The 14,245-nt window shown below is 40.2% G+C and overlaps 1 protein-coding gene across 1 annotated transcript in view; it reads left to right on the top strand.

The window, feature by feature from the left end:
* The first annotated feature begins 2,895 nt into the window (after nucleotides 1-2,895).
* Nucleotides 2,896-14,245, top strand: part of EYA4 (EYA transcriptional coactivator and phosphatase 4) — a 264,833-nt gene continuing 253,483 nt past the window's right edge. Inside the window, exons 1-2 of the mRNA XM_019625105.1 lie at nucleotides 2,896-2,969; nucleotides 3,648-3,777. The gene's annotated coding sequence lies outside the window, so the exon portion shown is untranslated. The remainder of the gene's footprint in view (nucleotides 2,970-3,647; nucleotides 3,778-14,245) is intronic.

Genomic DNA, 14,245 nt, shown 5'->3' on the forward strand with positions numbered 1-14,245 from the left:
ATTCTGATGGCCTGATTTGTGTCCTGTAGGGCCTGCTAGTGTTTCTGAGTCATTTCCAGAATTTTCCAGCAGATTTCAGTCTTCAGAATTTCCCTACGTGTTCTTTCAGGCCCTTTGAGCTTCTCCCATTGATCTGCTTTCTCCTCTCCTCATTGCCTTGTAGAACTTTGTTGCAGTACCAAACGGGGCCAATAGATGCTGCCACTTCATGACATTACAAGTTACAAAGTTCCTTTTTCAGTGGTCAAGGCCTAAGATGAAGTGTGTGTTGAGGAGGATATGGAGATGAGAGTGAGAGTAATGGGTAGCTGGTATAGTCTTTCAGGAGAGGAATTTGGTTTTTAATCGTATGCTTATGAATTATTTGAATTTTACCATAGGTAAGGCAGTAAGAAAAACAATAAAAAATAAATTAATTTTAAAAAGACACTTCAACTTCAGGTGCTTCAAGGTATATTTTAGTCAAGAAAATTAAAAAACAATAAAAAAGAATAACAGGATTTAAAAGTAATACCTAAAAGCATCTTAGACTCAACATTTCTCTATAGTCATGGAAACGAAAGTCTTGAAAATATGTTTTAGAGAGCCTGAGGGACATACAAATGTAATTCTTTAAACTATTGTCTCTCAAACTGGTGTGTGAGATAAGTTTAGGTTTTACAGAATAAATGATTTTTATTTCCACAATGTAGATTCATTAGCAACATCATTTTCTATTCATGGCTAATTATATTGGTTTTCCATTTATGGTGATGATAAAAAGTTTCCTTTATCAGATAAACATGTTTAATAGCTTATTTAAAGAAAAATATTAAATGAATAATATTACAGGTGATATGGCAATAATTATAAAAGTGGTATTTGATAGAAATCCTGGAAATAGTGCCCTTTTTAAACAAACGATACACTTTTGCCTTACAATTCTTTGTTTCCTATGTTCAACTTCTTATTCCTCATGTGAACTGAAAAATGTGACTTTTATGTTCCTCTTAATGGAATCCATGTAATATATGTATATTTAAGACTAGATGGATTAGAAGCTAATAATAAGAAGTTGAATAACTAATACTCTGCTATAATTCTGGGGGTTTCAGATAACTTCTGTGAATATACTATGTAGATGTATAAAAAATTATGTGGGAGCAAAGCAATTTAAAAGCAAGGTCAGTATTGCCGAAAATCTGATATTAGACGGAGTGAAGAAACATTCTAAACTACTATATTTGTGTGAACAATAATCTGTATGTACTAAAGTATGAATTTCTATTTTATCCAAATTATGCATCTTCCCACCTTTATTTATAGGTCAAATTAAAACATAATATTCTATGCCAAAATGAAATTCAAAATTCTGTGGCCTTACGAGGAGACTATTAAATTAAGCATTGTGCTTAATTTTTACATAATATTTGCTATAGCCACTGAATGATTCACAAAACCTTTAAACTGCATAGTTTGCATATACACAGTACTAAAAATAATTACTAATTTTCTGACTACTAATATATCACAGTGGCTAGGAGTGGTCTTTGGGGTGACACGGAGGCTGGTTTGAATCTTAGGTCTGTCATTTATTAGGAAGTTGCTAAAAATTAGGAGGCCTTAGCTTTCTCTCCTGTAAACTAGGGGAAAATAAGATCTACAAAGTTATGCAAATCTACCCATTGAGATTTCCTTAAGTGCATATTAAATGGCATTCTCCTCAGACCAGAATGTTCTCTAGTTTTCTCCAAATCCTCTTTGTGCCAAACCCACCACCAGGACCCTTTCTTGCTTGAGAACCAGAAAAAGGAACATTATGCCTGGCAAATGCCTAAACCCCCCTCCACCCCCACTCCCCCCATTCATCTGCAAGAAAGAACACCCAGTGAGTGGTGAGAGGGGCAATGAATGCCTTTATCATTTTAAATTTACAGCCTTACCTTTTCCAGTGCTTGTTAATAACTAGATAATGACCCAGTAATTAAAACATAAATTGTAACTACAACTATTCAGGTTTTTGCTTTTGAACTTGACAGTGTTCATATCAGTTGCAGAAGACCAAACTGAAGTAGAGGGGGAAATCTTTTTCTGAACTTTTTACAGAATATAATTTAGTCAACAATATATTACAACTAAATTTTCTTTGAATGGGAGTAATTTATACTAGTTAACTTGTAATCTCTTAGGCCACATCTAAGGCAGTGTGGGGGAGCTGCTTGTGGAATCATAGGCTTTGTGGTTAGAGACCACTGGGTTTGTCTTTGGGAAAGCTACTTAGGTTTCATTGGGCCTCAGTTTACTTAGCTCTTATATGGGTTTAAATAACTACCGCGGAGTTGCTGTGAAATTAAATGAATTCACATGTACCATAGGTGACCCGTGTAAGAACTGAAGCTCAGTAAATTAAAACATTTATAATTGATGTGACAAAGAAGATGCTCCTGAAATAGACAATAAGCTTTAGGAAGAGGTGATTAAATAGATGCAAAATTTATGTATTGTTTATTGTCTACTTTGCTTCAGCCTCTGGTTGGGATCCACACGTGTGCAATCCTATGTGGGTACATGATGCATGCGCAGAAGGCTTAGGCATGAAATGTCACTTCAGCAATGTGCCTGGGGAAGCTCTGACGCTGCCTTGGAAGTCAGTCGTTGCTGTCTGACCTTTGAGCGTCTGGGAGGGATGCCTATACCTGCGCCCAGCGCTGGAAGGGGCCCAGGCCCTTCCCAGCACAGCCTATCCCCAGATTGCTTACTTGTTCCTAGCATACATCTTCACGGAAAAGGGTATTTCCTCCCTTCAGAGAAAGCTCTGCAGTGTGGAGTGGGTTGGTGTTTATTTTACGTTGTTGCAAGTAGGCGAAGTCCCTTCTGTCTCCTCCCTTGGGGTAAGTGGAAAGAAATCCATCAGGACGCCGGCAGTGGCCTACACCCGGAACCGGTAGCGGCCGAGTTTGAGAGGACTCGGGGCTGCCCCATAGAAGCAGGTGGGGGGCAGACAGCGGTTCCCTGGTCCCCGGAGGGGAATGCTGCCCGCGGGTCCCTCCCCTTCACAGAGAGGTCATAGCAGCCGGGCGCCAGGCCGGTGGGGGCGGGGTGGGGACGGCGTTGAGAGCTCGGAGATTAGCACGGCGCCACCCGGGACGCCAAGGGTCCCGAGCGGTCCCCACGCAGGACCGCAAACGATGACAACAGGCAGTCATCCGAGGTCGAATAAAAAGGAGTCATTTCCCCGCGCTCTGCTGCCCCTTGCTGCCTGCCTTCGGGCCCCCGGCGGCCTCCAGTGGCCGCGGGCGCGGGCGGCGGCGTCCCCCTCCCCCAACCCCGCGCGCAAGTGCGAGGCTGCCCGCGGCGCGGCGCACACGCCACCGTTCCCCGCTTCCGCGCAAAACTTCGAGCCCGTCCACGTGAAGTTGTCTCTTCCCTTTCAGAGGGGGACAGAGCTTTGGGACAAGCTGGGAGTGACGACTGCGGTGGCTGGGCGCGCGCTCTCTTTTTCTTTTCTTCTACTTTTTTTTTTTTTTTCCTGTCGTCAGTCCAGAGTTTTGGCTCCTCTCCTTTCCTCCTCCCCCTCGGAGCCAGCTTGTACCCCCGCCCCGTTTCTCCCCCACTTGTGTACGCTATTTGTTGGGGGGTAACCGAAGGGGATGTCCTGTTTTCACCAGAGGCACAGCGTGAAGGGGAAACTTCAACACTGGCAGGGACGAGAATAAATACCTAAATACGGACGCGGGGACCCGCTGTTGGGACAGACACTTGAACTTCAGGATCGCGAGGCAGTCGGGGCGGCAGGAGGTGAGTGCCCCTTCTTCCGACCCCGTCCTGGGGCCGGCCTGCTGGGTTGTTTTAAGGGGCCGGTAAACTCTCCCCGGGAAAGTGCGCGCGGCTCCGAGTGCTGGGGACCCAGGGTGCGCGGCCAGACAGCGTGTGGGCGTCGGGGTCCCCTCGGGAGCTCGCAGGCAGAGTGCCGCCCGCTGGAGGGTGCGGGCCGCTGAGACTGCAGCGGTGCGCTCTGCGCTGCAGGACGCCCCCGCGCCCCCAGGGTCCCCGCCGAGCCTGAGTGTCTCTTGCGGGGCCGCCCTGGAGCCGGCGCAAAACGGGGTGCGCCGCTGCGTACCTGCACTCCGCTCCTGTCTCTCAGAGGTGCGCACCCCAGGGTCTCCCCTCCATCCTTCCTGTGGCATTTATTACTTTGTGGTGATCCCCTAGATAAGCCAGGCGCAAGGATGCTGACCTGGGTCCGGTGGAGGGCCCCAGGGGCCTGGGTTTTCAAGATGCTGGGTGCGTACGTACGTTCAGTGCTTGTGCTCTAATCTCCAGGCACGAACCGGGCTTTTAAACTGCGGCCATCCCACTTTAATAGTTTTTATGTGGCGTGGTCCGAATGTCTCCTGCACTTTGCCAGGGTCCGTGAAATTAGAGGCGCCTTGTCAGAGGAGTCGCGTTCATTGGCTCGGGACGCGGATGCCATGGAGGGATTATAACATCTCCAAACGAAGGGATCTGGCCGGGGAGGCAGGTTTTCTCTCGTTTCAAAGCCCTCTGGGTCGGGGGTGGTTGTGGGACTGGAAACGGCTCGCTGCTTTAGCGTCTTTCAGCGGGTTTTGGAAGTAGATAGACGCTGTGTGTGCTTGTTTCATTTTACACCACACGGCAGCCAGAACTTTCGTTTAGGAGCACTTTAAAGATATTTCTTTCTTGGTATTCGTTGTTCGGAACAGCTTGGAGCTATTAGGGAATTTGCCGACGGAGTCCCTCGGCAGAGCGGTGGCAAAACTGGAGAGAGCAGTTTAATTTTTGTCAATCTCTTCCCTAGTTGGGGCGGCGGTGCCCCCCACCCCACCACCTCTCTGTCCCTTCCCGTTGCAGGCTACGGGGTTTGTGCTTTGGGTGAAGGTGTGTGGGGGAGGGTGTTGTTTGGAGACGCTCGAGAATCTCTGCCCTCGCCCCTGCGCCTCTGCCCTTCACTACCCAGCGGGCAGAATCATTCATGAATCCTAACTTGAGGGCCGTTGACGAAGGTGCAGGTCCCTCGGCCCTTGCTGCCAAGGTGCAGAAGAGCGAAGGGGCGTGTGTTTTGGTTTCAGAGCCGTTCCACGTGGAGCACCTCCGTGTGCGTGTGTGTTGTGTACTTGATCTGTGAGGAGGTAACAGGAGTCTCGTGTTCAAACCCAGTGGGCCGTTGGCCATTAATTTGCTTTCCTGGCTGTCATTACAGACACTTCCAAAATCTGATACCTAAGAGAACCAACAGGTTAGGTTTCACATTAAGAGCTCATACTTAACAGTTTTCTTTCTCCCTTACCCCTTTTGGCTTGGCACCCTGGGATCAACGTAACTGATGGAGCGAAGCATATCTTTCTCCAATATGGCATTTTGTTGCTCTTCTCATCAGCGGCCACTTTTTGCACCCTCGGGCGTTTGTCAGTTTCGTGCGGGGGCTCCTTTGGGGCTTAGGTGGGAGTCTTAGGCGCGTTTAACAACCGCGGACTCCCCTTAACAGCTTCTGAAGTTTCATTTACACAGACGTGACTGACAGTATTCAACACTGACGATGGCTGTTTTTTTTCTTCTTCTTCTTCTTTCGGTTAGGTTCTTTATGTTTTTATTTTTAAAAACCGCCTCGGGACAACAATTGTACTTGATAACCTTTCCCGGGTAGAACTTAAACAGAAACATTGCACCCACCACACACACACTTTTTTCCTTTAAAATATTTCTGTCCAGGTTATAGCCCAAGAACCAAAAACTACGAAAGGGGATGGGGAGAGGACCCTAAAACAAAATATTTGATACGTGGTATGGTGCTTTTTAGGAGACTGCATTCAAAGGCATTTGTGTATTTTGTAAAATAACATTATCCCAAGAAATAAGTAGCAGTAGTAATAAGAGACAAAACTGTTTTGTGTGGGGCTAGCCTACCAGAGTTTATTTTTTTATGGCAACAATACCAAAAGCAGATATAAGTACATCCGTTTTTATTGTTATTACAAACCATAAAAATAGCTTGTTCCACCTGATTAAAAGTTGTAAGTCATTCAGAGTAAAACCAATTTTTAGAAATGACTGTACAAGAAAGTTTAAACCTTTGACAGTTACAGCTTTGAAAGTAACATAATTAGATTATCTGGAAACTGTTTCTTTTCTTTTTTTCTGATTATTAGGGGTATATCTTTGTCTTTCATAATAAGTGAAGGTCTAAAATCAATGTGGTTTCAAAAGCCTGTTTTCCTTTGTCAATTTCCTGTAAATAGTATGCTTCAACATTTTAAGGCCATCATAATTAGAGGTTGTTTCACAAATAAAACTGAAATAAAAAATTTACTTCGTTATTTTTATTTACTAGTATTTTATTAAATATTAGAAACTTAATTTCTCTTTTACAAAATGAAAGTTTTATGCATGTATTCAAAGCTAATATTTATTTTAAATAATATGTTCAAGTTCAAAACTTAAAAATATCCTGATTTGTGTAAAAAGAAATTGTTCAAGAACAATCATTATTTTTATTAAGAAATACAGATACTGCGTTATTGAGGATTTGTAGAAGCTAGTTGAAAAAAACTAGCTTTTTTTTGAGGGAAAGTTTCTTTTTTGAGGGAAGATTGGCAGATGAGTAGTTTGTCATTTTGCTATATATTTTTCTTTTAAAAAAACCTTTGAGTTAAAAAAGAAAAGAAAAATAAGCTCTCTATTTCTGAGTTTCCTTTTCACTTGTATTGTGATTTGGGGTGTAAATAAATTTTACATAGCCACGGGAAATAGAGTGTCCAGTTTCATGTTTTCAATCTCTGTTGCAAGCTCTAAATGACTGACTGATGCTGTGTCTAAAAATATATTTGTATGGCTTGGTACTTCATTTTTTAAAAAATTATACACTGCAGTTGAATGATCCAGAAATTTAGAGAAGTAGAATGGTAGAAAAACCATAACTATTGTTATGAAAAGTTAGGATGTTGGAAAGTTCACATTCTAACTCTCAAATAATAAAATTAAACTTATTTCACCTAATGGAACTTTTTATGCAGAATTCAAGAAGAGAGGAGATAATCCTTTTCAAGACTTAGTGAAGTGTTAAGTAATTTAAGGGTGCAAGAATTTATTATGTTTTTCCATTATCTTTTGTTTTTTCTAGTAGGTAAATTCAGGAACACTGAACATTCAGTAAAAACAGGCCCCCCTTTATAAGGAGTTTAATTCACCATAGTTCTGTATTGCAGCTGCTGATCATATTTCATGGAGCTGTTAAAGCACTTAAAACCTAAAATTAGGTACTGTCTGGTTGTAAATATTTCAGATCACTCATTTAAGAAACAAACAGAAAAGTGTGCTATCAAAAGTAGAAGACGTTTTGAATCCTCTCATTGAAGAGCTGAAAAAGTCTCTATCAAACACCTTGTTATTTTTTCAGTGAGAACATAATCATGACAGTTTCTTTTACAAATGCGTATTATTCTTACATATTCTAAACGCTTATAGTGTGTCTCCCTGTAGAGTATCTTAAACTAACTGTATTCAGAAATACAGTTGGGGGATTTTATTACAATGGTTACTAGGTGAATGAAATCAACACCAAGGAGGAATGGGATGAGGTTGCAGTGTACCTGCCTCTCTCATGAATTTTTCCCGGTGAACTAAGAAATGACATGCTCTTTCAGGCATTTATTCTAGAGATGCAATGTGGATTTAATTGCAGTATGTGTACTGCTGAGTTTTGCAGTCAGATGTGTATTAACGTGGGGTGGGGGCACTGAATATTCATTAAATTAATTGTACGTGGCACTGAACTTTGTCATCCTTTAGCTTGAACTTGAGTGGAAGAAAATAAACAGGGCTCACATATTCAAAAGCAGTACAAGCAACTTCGAGTGCTTTTAAGTTTGAAGCCTTTGTAAACCTTGCTGCCACCTAATATTACTTGTGGCACTTCACATTAATACGTGCCTTCATGATACACCGTTTTGCTCTTGAAAGTTTGTGGCTCTTATCATGCCCCCATCGATGTTTTTACTAGTAGGGAGGTACTGAAAACGAATACCACTATCCTTACTTTCCCAACCACTTTTCCCTCTTTCAGAAAAAGAGATGAAACAGATTAATTTAAAAATAGAAACCATTTTGAGTTATCAAAACCACATTTATATGGTAGTTTAAAACAGTTTCAGAGAGTGCACCTCAGAGTCTGACTGTAACCTTTTCTGTCATTGAAAGGTGCTAATTGATCTTAGGGCACTGACATAATAGTATAGTTTGATATTTGAAACCTTTCAGTATTGGTCTGGCCCTTTCCTTACTCTGAGATTTCAGTGCATGGCTGATGAAGAATAATACCATATTTAAAATGCCAGAAATTCTAATTTTTTCTCCATATGAAACATTTTAATACAACATAGTCATATTTAACCTTTTATTTTTGTACCATAAGTAAATTTATTTTAATGCACTTCTGAGTCATGAGAGAAAGGACCTATATTATCATGTTAGGATTTTTAATTATTTTTTCACAGGAGGATTTTTTTTAGATTGAAATTTTTAGATTAAGTCCGATTGCTATGATCACATTTGAATACTTTCAAAGTGAAGCTTCATTAAACCAATATAGAACAGGCATTGTGAAATTTAATATCTGAAGTGTATTTTCTTACATATATTTATATCTTAAAGTATATTTTAAAATAAAAATTGACTTAGTTTTTGTACAGTTGTGGTTTTTCTGTCTGTTTAAGTAATCACCGTTGTCATCAATCATTATCGTCATCATAACATCATAGCTGACATTTACTGAAGATTTACTTAATGGAAGACAAGTATAGATGTGGGTTAGCTAATTTTTATCTTTTCAACTGTACCATAAATTTGGCACTTTTATTATTCCCGTTTTACAGATGAGGAGACTGAGACCCAGTCATGCAGTGGAGTGAGCCAGGATCCCAGCTCTGCAGTCTGACACCAGATCCCTTATCCTTAAGTGAAGTGCTAGGCAGTTGCTCCCATCAGTCAAAGATGAGTTCGTTTTAGGTGGTACCCAAACTTTTTATTTTTATATTATTAGTTATACATTTCTAAGGATATTTAAAAATACGTTAACTTTCACTTTAAACCTATCCTTTCATGGATAATGTTGTTTAAGACAAGGCCAAAAAGGTATTGAAGTAAAAATAATTTTAAAAAGTACCTATTTAAAGAAACATATTAAATAACAGAGAACAAGTGCTTGGCTGAAATAGCCAAAATAACAAAGGTTGGTGACAAACGACTAATTTGGAGAAACCGTTACTCTGGAATGCTTCACAAATGTCAAGAACTTATGGCTAGATCTTCTGAATATTTAACTGACGTGTAGAATTTTTCTTTACTTTTCAAATCTTATCCATTGGTAGAAGTTATAAATTTTACAGGGCTTTGATTTGTTTTTGCTTTGTTTGTTTGTTTTAAGCCCAAATGCTGGTTATGAATCTCGAATCTACACATTTATGTTAAACCAACTAATAAGGGCTGCATCATGAATTTCTAGAGGCAAGTTTAAATTATAATGGAGTCATCCATAATTTGGAAATATTTTCAACATATAAGGATATCAGACTTTGCGTTTTTAAGGTTTTCTCCAGGTGAACACTTTTGTTTTGCTGTTAATAATCTGTTTTATAACTTTAATGTCTTTTTTCACTGAAGCAGTGGTTTTCATTTTTATCTTATTTATGTGTTTAGCCACAGATTTCTTTATTCAAGTGAAAATTGACACTATGCCCACTAGAGAAATATCCACTTTTCTGATTGAAGCAGGATGTGAGTGGCCAGTGAATCACTCACCAACACTGCCCCCTAACCATTGCCACCTCCCAAAGCCTCTGTAAGGGTCTTCAAGTGTGTGAAAAATCACTGAAAAAAATGAATAAATCTGATGAAAGAGGACAATTCGGAATATCTGCTCTAGTATGTTAGTGTGTCATCCACTTGGAAAAAAAAAGAACAAAAATAACTTTGAAATACCAAAAAATCTCTCCAGTGTAATATGTAGGCAAAAGGTATGTCTGTCCACCCTAGTATAAATTGAGTATTCTTATTAACCAGTCTGCACCGTTGTTTCAGTTTAATACTGGAAAAATAAAAATAGTCAAAATGTTTCCCACAGAGAGTTACAGATCTGAAGAAGGGAAACAGAATTTGTACATGCAAAGGTTTGTTTTATTAGAGCATCTTTTTCCCTTTAAAGCCTTTATGAAGAAGCATCAGCAGTGGCATAAATTTAAGTGGCCTTAGGTTTTCGTTTAAATTATTGCTACTGTTTCTGTTATTCTTTCCTCCAATATTTTTAAAATGAAAGGGACATTTCTTGTGAAATACTAAAATTAAATCATAAAAATTACATTCATATGCCGTTAAGTTTAATTCTACTCACAAAACTGATAGCATTAAATTTGAAATTCTATCCTTAAACAAGTACGTGCACCACATACTGAAAAGGCCATATACACAATTCACAGACCTCTGCATATTCCCAGCAGACTGATCTATTCATTACATTTCACCTCTAACTCTGAACTCCCTAATGTTAAAGGATTTGCAAAGACCTGAATATTCTAAGAGATTGAATATTTCTACCTTAATGTGTCCAGCATGTTGAAAGTGATGGTGACTTGGGAAATCAACAGGTCACTGAATTAGCTAATTTTTTTTCATTTAAAATTTTATATTTTAAAATTACATAATTATAATTTAAAATTACATAATTTCATGTATGATTATGACTTCTGTAATTCTAGCTAAATTTAATCACAGGGTGGGTGAGTCATGTTCAAATTTTATTTTTGCAGGTTTTCAGTAATCTCAAGCAGGTCGCTTCTCATGCTTCTACTAGGTCACTTAAGAATGCGCACCCCAATCAGCCTGTCACGTACAGCAATACTACCAAAATGTTTCAGATGATCTTTTAAGTGTTTAGATGAAGCTACTGTTTTATTTTTCTTAGTTGACCCAATAAGATTTTTAATTTAGGTGTGTTTTGTCTCCTTAATTGTTGACTTTAGTTTCCAAAGGCTTCATTCAGGAAAATACCCAGCAAAGGTCTGTGTACGTGTAAATGCTTTTTAAATGACTTTTCATTGTATCAGTGTTGCAGAAGACATGCAAAAAATAGAGTGGGATGAATAGGTTTTGTTTTTTTTTCCTACTCTGTTATAATTTCAAAGATGTTGGGGCTTTTAGTCTTATTATGTTAAGTTTTAGTTATTTTTGGCATAAGGCATTCACAAGGAATGATTAGCATAGGAAGTGAATTAGCAATGGTAAGTCTGGTCACGGGTTTAATCCTCAGATTATCATGTCAGCTTCAGGTGGACATTTGTCCTATACACAGTTATCATATTGTCTTTGTCATAAGAAGTATAGTTATGTTATTTTGACTGCCTCTCCTGCGGGACCCTTCTGGACATGCTGGGTCTGTCTCCAAGGTCCTCCTCCCCATCCCTAGGATGTTCAACCACATTTGTTCACATTTTTTTTTAAAATCAGGTTCCTTCTTGATTTAAAATTCTTTAAAAAAATTCCTGTTGTGTATAGGACAAATTCCAAAATTCTTAGCAGGGGGTACAAGGCATCTCCATTAGAACCTTGTTCAGGTGGCCATTCCCATATCTCATCACCCACTCACAAGTAATCTCTTCTCCAGCCATAGGAAACACTGTTCTCGAACACATCCTGGTCATTTCCACTTAATTTATTGGTGCATGTGATTTTTTTCTATCTGGAAGATATCTTCCTTCTGCCCCTGAAACTTTCCTATTTCTTTTTCAAGATTCAAGATGCAAAGTGTTACCTCCTCCGGTAAGTTCCTCTGACCTCCAGAGGTTGAATTGGATGTTTCCTTTCTCTTTACTGCCAAAGCATGCAGTTTCTACCTGTAGCATAGCATTTGTCACGTTGAAATGCAACAGGTTACATGAATTTAAATTCTGCTCTAGACTGAGAATTTACTGAAACAATTAGCAATATTTGTCATCTCTATATCTACAATAAGTAGGGGTCAGTAAATTCCTGTTGAGTGTGAATGCTGTTGACCTCGAGAAAGAAGATACTTGCCAAGAAGGGCTCCTGTGGGCTGAAATTTAGACGCACAGCCTAGCAGCCACTTCTAAACTGTGGCCTCTCACACAAGCCATGCTTAAGGGAGAAGCCTACACTTTGTTGCCTGTCTCCGGCACTTAACTTCCTGCCTGAACTGTTTCTGCCATCTGAGCTAACCCTTAAAAAGGAGTTCCTGGAATTATATTTCACCCAACAGGACTGAGATTTTCCCCATCCAGTTGAAGTCCTGCAGCTATATCCTCATTAGCATCTTTACTGACCAATCAGAATGGTTCCATTCTGACCAATCAGGGCAATGCTTTTTGGACCAATCAAACTGTAAGAATTTGGAGTCCTCAGTTACATGAAGATGGACCAGTCAGGGACCAGGGGTGAGGACTTCTCTCTATATAAGTCAGCTCCCCTGTGGCTCGTAGAGCCTACTTTCAAAAGACGAAGCCTGTGTTTCCCTGGCTGGAACTGAGACACCAAAGACGTCTTGCTGCACCAGAGTGGAGCAGACTGGATTGGAGTAGAGCCAAGCTCTCTAGCCAGAGAGGGACCTGGCCCCTGGGCTGCCTGCTAGCCATGTTGTCCCACAGCCATGCTGTTTCATAAATGAATTGTAACGCTATTAGGATGTTTGCACTGAATAAAATTTCCTCCTTCACCACACCCCAAATTGGGGATTCCTGTTGGGATTGGATTGACAATGCATAAAGGAAATGGAGATGAGAGCAGTGCAGTGGTGGTAGCCCTGGACTACCTCTGCCATGAGATTGGGAACAGTGGTAATACTTATGACCATTACAAGGTAGGATGGCCTTAGGAACAAACTCGGGGATTTTGGGTATTAACCCAGTAGAGTTGCAGTTCTGAATCTAGGCAGAGCTTACGAGTATGTATCGATGTAGAAATGGATTTATTTCCCACATGACCATTGGGAAGTCAGTGATCTAGTGGATAAGCCCGGGGTCCTGACAATTTCTGGAGATATGGGTATTTCTTGAAATTTGGGTAGCACTTGAAATTTGAAGGGCCTGATTTATTCTAAAGCACAGTGATTAAGTACAAAAAATATGGAGCCAGGCTGCTTGGGTTTGAACACCAGCTCTGACCCTAATGACTGCAATGATGAGCGTGTTACTTAAACTGGTGCTTCAGTTATCTCATGTGTAACAGAAGCTACTTCATGGGGTCTTGTGAGAATTCAACACGTAAATATATGTAAGCATTTAGAATAGTGTCTGATAGGAGTTTTAGTGTTTTTATGATTGCGTGCCCTCCATTAGATTACCCAAAACATTCAGAGATTTTTAGAGCTGAAAGTCCTTTTGGAGATATAAACTGGGGATCACAATTAGTTGAGTCCCCAGTGTTCCACGTATACAAATTTAGTATTCTAGGCACAAATTTAGTGTTCTGGGATGATCTTGGCAAATCTGAGGCTCTATTTGGAGCCCTAAGAGAACACATTAAAGGTGCGCAAAACTTAGCTGTGGACATTTACATTGCACAGTATTTCTTTTAACAAATACTTCCGCATGCAATAATCTAGATTATGTAAGGCTCTGATCTATGTGGTTCCTTAATTACCCTGAATAATTATAAGCACATTCTATAATGGTAGTCTTATTTTATAGCCAATATTTGTTTCCTCAGTTGATTTTTCTTCCGGCCTGAAGGCACCAATTATAAGAATTTGTATAATTTTCAGTTGACAGTGGAATTGATGAACTCAGTGTAAACTTTTTAAAAGATAGCTTTAACTGTTGTTGTGGTTCTTATGTTGCAGAGACAATGGGCGGTTATTAGCACCTCTGTTTCTATAATCGAATTCATCACTCATTCTTGGATTCAGATGTAATGGCTTTGTGGTAGAGCAGGGCTGAGGGAGGAAGGGAAGTTACAACGTTAATTGTCAAGTCCTGTTTTTACTGCTTAACTGGAATTACTACGGCCAGGTGCATCTGTATTTTGATGTGATGCCTGAATCATCAATATATTTAGACCAGGGCTTCTCAGACCCTGATTATTGGCATTTTGAGCTGGATAATTCTTTGCTGGGGGTGTGTGTGCCTTCCTGTGCATTGTAGGAGGTTTAGTAGCATCCCTAGTCTCTGCCCACTAGATGCCAGTAGCACCCTCCCCCGAGTAATGACAGTGTCCCCAGACATTGCCAGATGTCCCCTGGAAATAA

The sequence above is a fragment of the Hipposideros armiger genome, unplaced genomic scaffold, assembly GCF_001890085.2.
Source record: "Hipposideros armiger isolate ML-2016 unplaced genomic scaffold, ASM189008v1 scaffold_614, whole genome shotgun sequence".
Taxonomy (NCBI): Eukaryota; Metazoa; Chordata; class Mammalia; order Chiroptera; family Hipposideridae; genus Hipposideros; species Hipposideros armiger.